The sequence below is a fragment of the Gossypium raimondii genome, chromosome 13 (assembly GCF_025698545.1).
Source record: "Gossypium raimondii isolate GPD5lz chromosome 13, ASM2569854v1, whole genome shotgun sequence".
NCBI lineage: Eukaryota > Viridiplantae > Streptophyta > Magnoliopsida > Malvales > Malvaceae > Gossypium > Gossypium raimondii.
The window spans coordinates 43533867-43543708 of record NC_068577.1 but is presented as its reverse complement, the minus strand read 5'-3'; positions in this window follow the sequence as shown (position 1 = coordinate 43543708).

The window sequence follows — 9842 nt, the reverse complement described above, 5'->3', positions numbered from 1 at the left end:
AAATATCAAGAAAATTGTAGGGAAAATGACTGAAACCTATAAGGACTGGCATGAGAAATTACCTTTTGCTCTCTTTGTATATCGAACATCTATTAGGACTTCTACTGGGGCAACACCTTTTTCTCTAGTTTACGGGATAGAGGTAGTGTTACCCATTGAAGTTGAGATCCCTTCTCTGCGGGTGTTAGTTGAACTAAAGTTAGATGAGACCGAATGGATTCAATCTCAATATGACCAACTGAACCTGATAGAAGGAAAGAGGTTAAAAGCTATTAGTCATGGTCAGATGTATCAAAAATGAATGATGCGAGCTTATAACAAAAGGGTTCGTCCCAAAGAATTTAATGAGGGGGACCTGGTGTTGAAAAAGATCCTTCCTTACAAAAGGACTTTAGAGGGAAATGGATGCCAAATTGGGAAGGACCTTATGTTGTAAAGAAGGCCTTTTCTGGAGGGGCTTTGATTTTGAGTGAGATGGATGGTAAAAGCCTGCCAAACCCTGTGAACTCGGACTCAATTAAGAAATATTTCACCTGAAGAAGGAAAAGGATCAAAGTGAAAACCCGCAAAGGGCGCTTTCAAAAGAAAAGGGAGAGGCCAAGGTGAAAACCCATAAAGGGCGCATTGAGACCAAAAAGGGATTTGAGTTGAAAACCTGAAAAGGGCGGCTCAAATTTTGTACTAGAATGGGATATGATGTGATCAGAGCAGTTCAAATTTTATTCAGATTGGGTCATGTGGTGATCTTGTTATACCTGGAATAACAGGAAAGGGTAGGCGACGTCTTGAGGCATCGACAAAGTCCTGTAGTTCTCCTAAACACATGTCAAACTCAGAATGGTCTTTCAAAGAGTTAGTACAGAGAATTTCAAGTTGCGATATCTGGGGCATCTAATCTTGGAATTTGCTGTCTTGGAATACTTCATTCTTTTTCAAGATATGTGTTCCCAATCAATTCCTCTTTTATTCTTACTATCCTTGATAATTTATTAATTTCGAGCTTTGCTCTTAATAAAATTCCATCTTGTCCATTGTGATAATCTTTTTCATCTTATTCATTTTCAATCTTAGCAAAATTCACTATCCTGATTAATTTATTTGTTTAGAGCTTTGCTCTCAATAAAATCTCATCTTGTCCACTGTGATAATCTTTTTCAAGCAAATTTCGTTGAAATAAAGATTAATGGGCTATTAATATTCAAGCAAAAGGAGTTTTGCATATTACTCTAAAATTTTCTAAAAAATACAAGAACCTGAAACAGGACTATTGTTTAGAACACACCAGGTTTAAAGGTTGAAATGTCTAAGAAGGAAAAATTTAAATTAAGACTATGCTTTCAGATTTTGTTGTCCAAACATTGACTGAACAAAATGACAAGATGTCGTGTTGGTGATAAAGCTTCAATGAACAAACAAGCAATGATCACTGCGTGATAAGAAGAGATTTTCTCAGAAGAAAAAGTGTTACAGTTGTGCATAAACATTTAGTACGACACCCTGGGAATGAGGAAAGACCGAAGAGCTTCATATTCTGTATCCTTGAATTATGATAGGAGAGGATTGTGAAAAGCCATATTTTTCTACCGTTGGGTTACAGCGAGAGAAAGATGATACAAATTTTGCGTCCCAGTGTATTGAACTTTGAAGTTTACAGTGGGGGGCAATCTGATTAAGTGTTTCTTTGTAGATTTCAGCCGAGTAAGAAGGCGTTATAGCACGACAGTGAGAAAACCTTAATAAAATTCAAGCAACAACAACTTAAGCGTTAAAGAGAGACCATTCTCGGAAAAATAACATTTTGCATTCATGCAAACATCATTCATACACGTCTAGTTAGGAGCATTTGATTCATTTTTTTTATCATGGCATCCTAATCATTAGGCATAATTAGGTTCATTATACAGGTCATGTTCCCTAGAGAATAGATCGAACCACCATAAGTCCTATCTCCATGAAATTACAGTGGAGTGGATTCGACAATAGAGAATCTTACTTTCCTGGCGGTGCAGTGGAACAGATTGAAGCCATAACGACGAATCTTGTTTCCCCAAAATTGCAGTTAAAAAGATTGAAGCCACAACGATGAATCTTCCTTCCCTGGAGGTGCAGTGGAATATATTGAAGCTACAACGGCGAATCTTACTTCCCCGACATTGCAGTTAAAATGATCGAAGCTACTAATACTATCTCCCTAAAATTACAGCAGAGCAGATTAAAACAATGAATCCTATCTCCCTGAAATTGCAGTAGGTCGAATTAAATCTACCATAACAAGTCTTATCTCCCTGAAGTTGCAGTAGAGCAGACTGAAGCTAATAATCTTATCTCCCAGAAGTTGCAGTGGTGCGGATTAAAATAATGAATCCTATACCTCTGAAATTGCGTCGCAGCGGAGCAGGTTGAAGCAACAAGTCTTATCTCCCTTACATTAGAGTGGAGCAGACTAAAACCATGAATCTCGTCCCCCTGAAGTTGCTACGAAGAAGATTGAAGCTACAAGCCGTATCTCTTTGAAGTACAATAGAGTGGATCGAAGCAACAAGAAATAGTGGACTAGAATGAAGCTACTTGAAGAAGAGAAGCGTCAGAACAAGTCAAGAATCGGTGAGACCGGGCAAAATTGGTCTTTCTTAATCTTTGCTCTGTTCTCGTTACACGATAACGAGAAAAGAGGGGCAGTTGTACAAGCCCAATTTTGACCCGGGGCCCAAAACCCAAATACCCAAAACAGAAACCCAAAACCCATACATCAAAGCCCAGTAATCCGAGGCCCAACTAACCAAACTAAACCTAACCCAAACAGACCCAAAAATATACTCGAATCGGGCCCGCACCAAACTGAAACCCCAATTACATGCCAAGGCCCAATGTTACCCAAATCCAAATAAGGCCCAATTGGCCCAAAAATCTCAACCCCAACAGTCAAACTAGGGTTTCAGAAATTTTGAAACCCTAGCACTGTATCTAATGACTTTTGGGTCTTCTGCCATCGCCACCTTCTGACGGCGCGCCACCAACTCTGCCACCGCTCACCTACCCATCAATCACCCTGCAAAACGGAGCAAACACGCAAGTAGCAAAGAGAAACAAGAAAAATCAAAAATAAATAATGTATATCTTGGTATAAAAACTGAGATCTAAGGCTTGTAAAGGACCTTTTTTTTACGAACAGAAAAGAAAATAAGAACAAAATTTCAAGGTGATTTCTTGTTTTTTTATTTCAATCTTTCTATTTCTTTTATCTTTTTTTATTTTTGTTTTATTATTATTTTTATAAACAAAAATAAAAAGAAAAAGACTCACCTGGAATCGTCTCGCAAATATTCGTCATCGGAGGCCCTTTTCTAGTCACCAAAATCGGACCGAGAGAGGGCGTGTGGGCCTCTTCTCCTTTGGCCTTTGGATCAAGAAGGTTTGGCCTTCGAGTTTTCTTTTTTTTTAAAAAGGGGGGCCGAGAAGCCCATTAGTTCATTTCCGGCCACTGGCCACGGCGACGGCGCGGCTGTTCATCGATGGTGGCCATGGCCGGATAGGAGAGTGTTGAGAAATATGGGGAGGTTTTGAAGGTTTTTTTTTCTTTGCACTAAAAAATGAAGTTTCAGAAAAAAAAGTTTTGGGTTAAATAAGAGCACTAAATGGCGCCGTTTTGCAACTAGGGGTCAGGTGCCAAAACGAGGTGGTTTTGGCCCTCACCCGCGCAGTGACTCGACCCTGGGAGGGATCCGCGTGTTTTTTACTTTGGAGGGATATTTGCGCATTAAGCCCTCCACCTTTGCACTTTGTTTTAATTTGATTTTGTTGTTTTCTTCAAATTGGACTGCATAATTTCTCACTGATTTCATTTTTGTCCATTGCGACGTTGCATTTTGGGGGACTTGGTTTATTTCCATTTTTGGTCCTTTTCCTTTCACGCGCATTATGATTTAGTCATTTTCTCTACTCTTCATTTTCGATTTCGACCCTAAGTTTTGTTTAGTTTCGATTTAGTCATCTGCTTGGTATTTTAGTTATTTATTATTAAATTGATCATTTTAATATATTATTACTATTATATTACATTATTATTATTATTACTATTTTCTCATTCATACTTTTTTTTTTAATTTCAAATTTCGTTATACATATATATACATACATACATTTTATAATATATATATATATATATACAAGTACATAATGTTATAATTTATTTATATATATATATACATACTTATATATGTTTTATATTTTATAATTTATATACACATATATATATATATCTATATGCATAATTTTTCATTTTCATAAATGTATATATATACATACTTATATATATTTTATATTTTATAATTTTATATACATATATATATACAAATATATCTTTTATATTTTTATAATTTTATTTTCTTTATTTACTTATTTATTTATGTTCTTATTACTATTTTAAGGGAATGTTTTACTTTTATTTGCTTATATACTTGTTATTTTGTATGCTATTGATTTGTCATTTTATTTATCTTATTTTCGTTGCTATTTATCTTATTATTTTTACATTATCGTATTCATTTTTATTTTGTTATGCATATTGACACCTTGTTTCATTTCTACTATTTCATGTTAGATTAATTTTATTCAATGCATAAATTATGATTTTTGAATAAGAAAAATCTCGTGTTTAGATTCGAGAAGGTCGTACCCTAACTTATTGGGTTTTGACTTTCACAATAAATCTAAATATACGAATCTTTTCAAACTCAAGTTTTAAACGATCTCGGGAATTAAGAAGAGATCGTGTCCTAACTTACTAGGCATGATCCCTTTTTTTCCTCAAGTTTTTAAACGATCTCGGGAATTAAGAAAAGATCGTGTCCTAACTTACTGGGCATGATCCCTTTTTTAAACCCGAGATAATTAAATATCTTCGTAAATAAGTAAATTTATGGCATTCATTCGCGCATCGGGAATTCAAGACATTGTGTTCTAACTTACTGGATATAATTCTCTTTCTCGAATAACGTGAAATATGCCCTTTTCCCAAAAAAATTTAACATTTCAATAAAGAATCGTATTTTAAATCTCTTCAAAGTTTTCAATTTTCGATACTAAGACATTAAGTAATCAACTAGGTACCAATTTTGGGCGTATCGAGGGTGCTAATCCTTCCTCGTACGTAACCGACTCCCGAACCCATTTTTCTAAATTTCGTGGACCAAAACCGTTGTTTTAATAAAATCAAATCGTTTATTAAAAACAACCACTTTTCGAGGTGAGCCGATCACACCTCATCAAAAAGGATTGGCGGCGACTCCCATTTTCGTTTTCATTTTTAAAATCCAAGTCGACCCCGTTTTGTCAAAAAAATGGTGTCAACAGGTATTTTTCCAAATATGAACCCCTGGTTAAATTATTGCTAGAATAAGCTAAATCAAGTTACCGGGACACCAAAATTAAAGAACATGAAAAACGAGACTTAGGATCACTTACTATGGAGCTTGGAAGCTTGAAAACCCTAACTATGGCTTCCCCTTTGCTAAATTCGGCCAAATGAAGAAGATGAGCATATTTTGTCATCTTTTCCCCTTTTTAATTCTTTTTTATTACTAAATGACTAAAATACCCTTCACTTAAAAATATCCTATTTCACTTATCTCATGTCCATTTTTGTCCACAATTTAACCAATGGTCTAATTGCCATTTAAGAATCTTCAATTTAAAATTTCATAACAATTGGACACCTCTAACATGTAGAACTCAACTTTTGCACTTTTTACAATTTAGTTCTTTTGACTAAATTGAGTGCCCAAACGTCAAAATTTTCGAACAAAATTTTCCTAAAATCATCCTGTGAAATTGTAGACCGTAAAAATATAATAAAATAATTTTTTTCTCATCGAATTTGTGGTCCTGAAACCAGTGTTCTGACTAGGCCCGAAATCGGGATGTTACAGCCATATCCTAGCCAGTGTCCATACCCGTGTAACTCTCTGACTTAGGTCACACGACCAAGTCACACGCCAGTGTGGTAGGCCGTGTAAACATAATAATTTTCATTAAATAGGTGCAGGGGTCACACAGCCAAGTCACATGCCCGTGTGTCAGGCTGTGTGAGCAATTGTGAGCATTATGTTTTGAAAATTTAAAGATGCAGTGGACATACGGGCAATTCACATGCCCATGTGCTAGGCCGTGTGTCACACACAGCTGAGACACATGCTTGTGTCTCTGCCCATGTAGACAAAATAAGGCCATTTCTAAGCTTTATTCCTCACCCGATTTGTCTTCCACCTACATTTACACTTTTTCACATTTACAAAGTAATACTAACCAGTCAAATCAAGATAAATTCAAGTTCAATTCATGTCAATATTCCCAAAATGTCTAATATTTTATCTTACCTAATTAATCAATAATATATAACTCATGTGCATTAACTATACCAAATCAAACCATACCTATCAGTTAACTATCATTTAAACATACCAAAACACATATCAATTACAAGCCATACCAATGGCTTGTTTCAACCATACATTTACATGCCATCATTGGCCAAATTTAGCTTGTACATGCCATTATAACCTAAAATTTAATTTACAAATTAAATCGAAATGAGCTGTTGGATAGATTGATAGTGTGAGATATCTCCACCAAGCTTCCAACCCAATGAGCTTCTGAAGTACTATAAAACAGGAGAAATAAAATAGAGTAAGCATTCAATGCTTAGTAAGTTCGTATAATAGGAAATAAACTTACCATTCATTTACATTTAAGGTAAGCATACAAAAATGCATCCAAGCAATTTGACTAATAGCCTAAACACACAAATTCATCAAACATGTTAGTCTTGTATTTCATGTGAATATCAAGAATCAGGGATGAACTCATCAAATATCAAATTTCCATGTGTTTTCAGATGTATACAGGTAGTATCTCATTCAGAATTCATCTTAACTTATATCAGAACTTTATTCGTTGAACTATTTGAAATATCGATGGATACATGGTAATACACATGAAGTGTACGAATCTATAATTCGTCAATTCATATTCAGAAGTGCTCGTTAAAGCACATAATCGGGAAGCCCTCTCTCGAGCCATATAACGGGAATCTTATGTGAGCCATGTAAGGGGAAGCTTATCCAGGCTGTATAACGGGAAGCTCATAAGATCCATATTCAGGGAGCTTATATGAGCCAATAACGGGTAGCTCCGAAGAGCCATTAACGGGAAGCTTCGGATAACCATATATTGGGAAGTTCAAGCGAGCCATATCGGGAAGCTCCAGAGAGCCATTAATTAGGAAGCTCACAAAGAGCCTTTAATCAATAAGCTCATGAAGAGCCATATAACGGGACGCTGATAAGAGCTACGGTGTGTCCACAATACATGTAGGATCACAGCTGATCAGGAAGCTCCGAAGAACTATTAACGAGAAGCTCGCAAGAACCATATAACGGAAAACTTGAAAGGGCTAATATCGGGACGCTCTTTCGAGCTGTGGTGTGTCCGCAGCATATGTAGGACTACAACCAATACGGGAAATCTTGTATCCATCGAATTTCATTTATTCAAACGGGACTTGACATTTATCAGGCTTTGTCGGATATGTAATCAATTTCATATAAATAACAATTACACAATTCATATATACAACATTCAATTCAAACATATAAATATACACAATTTATACACGAACTTTCCTTGACAAGTGTTCGTTGATTTATTGTCTACTAATCCGACACTTTTTCTTTTCCTCGATCTAATTCCGTATTTAGTCTATTTGGATCTATACGAGTAAATTTAACTCAATTAAATAAAATTCATATTCAATTCAATTCAATTCACATCTTAAGAAAAAGTACCATTTTACCCCTATACTTTTAATTAATGACAATTTCGTCCCTAGGCTCAAAAAAAGAAATTCATGCAATTTAATCCTTATTCCAAGCCTAACCGATTTTTCCATGTAACATTAACAGCCCATGTATTTCATAAAATTTAGAATTTTTCCATGAATTTTACATCTTTATAATTTAGTCCCTAAATCATAATTTCAAAAAAGATTACTTTACAAAAGTTGTTTATCTATCAACAACCTTTCATTTTCTACCATAATTTCATATTTCATGCATATTCATCCATGGAAAAACCCTAGTACTTTGATAATTTTACAAATTAATCCCCGAGATAGCTAAATTAAGCTTTTACGATCTCGGAAACATAAAAATTACTAAAAACGGGACAAGAATTCATACCTAATTGAGCCAAAACAACTTGCTTGAACTCAGCACCCAAAAACTAGGGTTTCCATGTCTTTTAATTGAGAAAAGATGATATAAAATGATGACATTAGATATTTATTTTATTATCATCTTTTATTTATTTACTTTCCAATTTAGTCCTTTTTTTTTCTTAAATTTCCATGCATGAATCATCATACTTATTTACTAACTACTTTTAATGGTCTATTTTCCATATAAGGACATCCAATTTTGAATTTCATAGCTATTTGATTCTTATAGCTACTAGAATTCAACTTTTGCACTTCATGCAATTTGTTCCTTTTATCAATTAAACATGTAATTGGTAAAATTTCTTAATGAAATTTTTATACGGTATTCTTATAATACGTTAGACCATAAAATAATTTTAAAATAATTTTTCTTACGGACTAGGATTTGTGGTCCCGAAACCACTGTTTCGATTTCACTAAAAACGGGCTGTTACACTTTATGTCTTATGGTTATCCTAACTTTGAGATGTTTATATTCAGGATTATGAACTAAATTTCCTAGATACCTAGGGAGGATGAAACCTATGATGAATATTATTATTTGATTTATGATTTACATGATAAATACTTGATTATTGTTCTGAATTATGTATGCTTATTTCTTATTTTAATATTTTTGTGATATTAATTCATGTTTAATGTGCTTATTTCAGTAGAGCAAAAGTCTCTGTTTAAGAGTAGATCTAGCATAATTGAGTGGAGTTGCATGCAATTGTAGAAATAAGGCGACATAAATCTATCGGATTAGAGTCAAATCTAATAGGGGAATCCATAGATCGAGTTAATGCGACAATAGGGGTTTTAATTAGAAAGAGATTTTAATTAATCAACCTAGAGTCTATTGTTCGTACTCTAGAAAGAGATATTAACATAGTTTAGGGATTTCTACAGATCAAGACACAAGTGAATAAATCGTTTAATTCAAATTCATAATAATAGGTGAATTCTAGGTGGATTCGTTTTTGGGTATTGTCTATCTCATTGGTTATCTTCGATTATTTCCTATTTTATTCTCTATTGCGTTCTTAGTTAGATTAGTTTAGTAATTTTAGATTAAAAACAATCGCTCCAGTTTGTTGGCTAAATAATAGAAAAATGGTAATTACTAGTACTTTTAGTCCTCGTGGATATGATATTCCCTACTCACCATAACTATACTACTGTTCGATAGGTGCGCTTGCCTTAGTCATTTTTGTAGTTAGTTTAGTGACCATTAGTCAACAACTTTACTTTCTTATTAAATTCAATTCAATTGCTCTCTAGATATGTCCCATTAGATCAAATCATTCATAATCATTGCTAACATTCTAAGATAGCTAAAATTAAACTAAAACTTCAAGAAAAAATTAAAGGTCATAAGGGTACTAAATAGAGACCCTACTTGATCTCATGTGTGACAGCCCAAACCTGATCGGGATAGTCCGACCCGAATTTGGAACATAACATTAACTACCGAGGTGACTCTCCATTTAAAACTTCACAAACCACACCAACCAATCATACACACCACACAATTGCAGAATATTTCATATAAGAAATTAGACCTAATTGCATGCTTTTCTAAATTAAT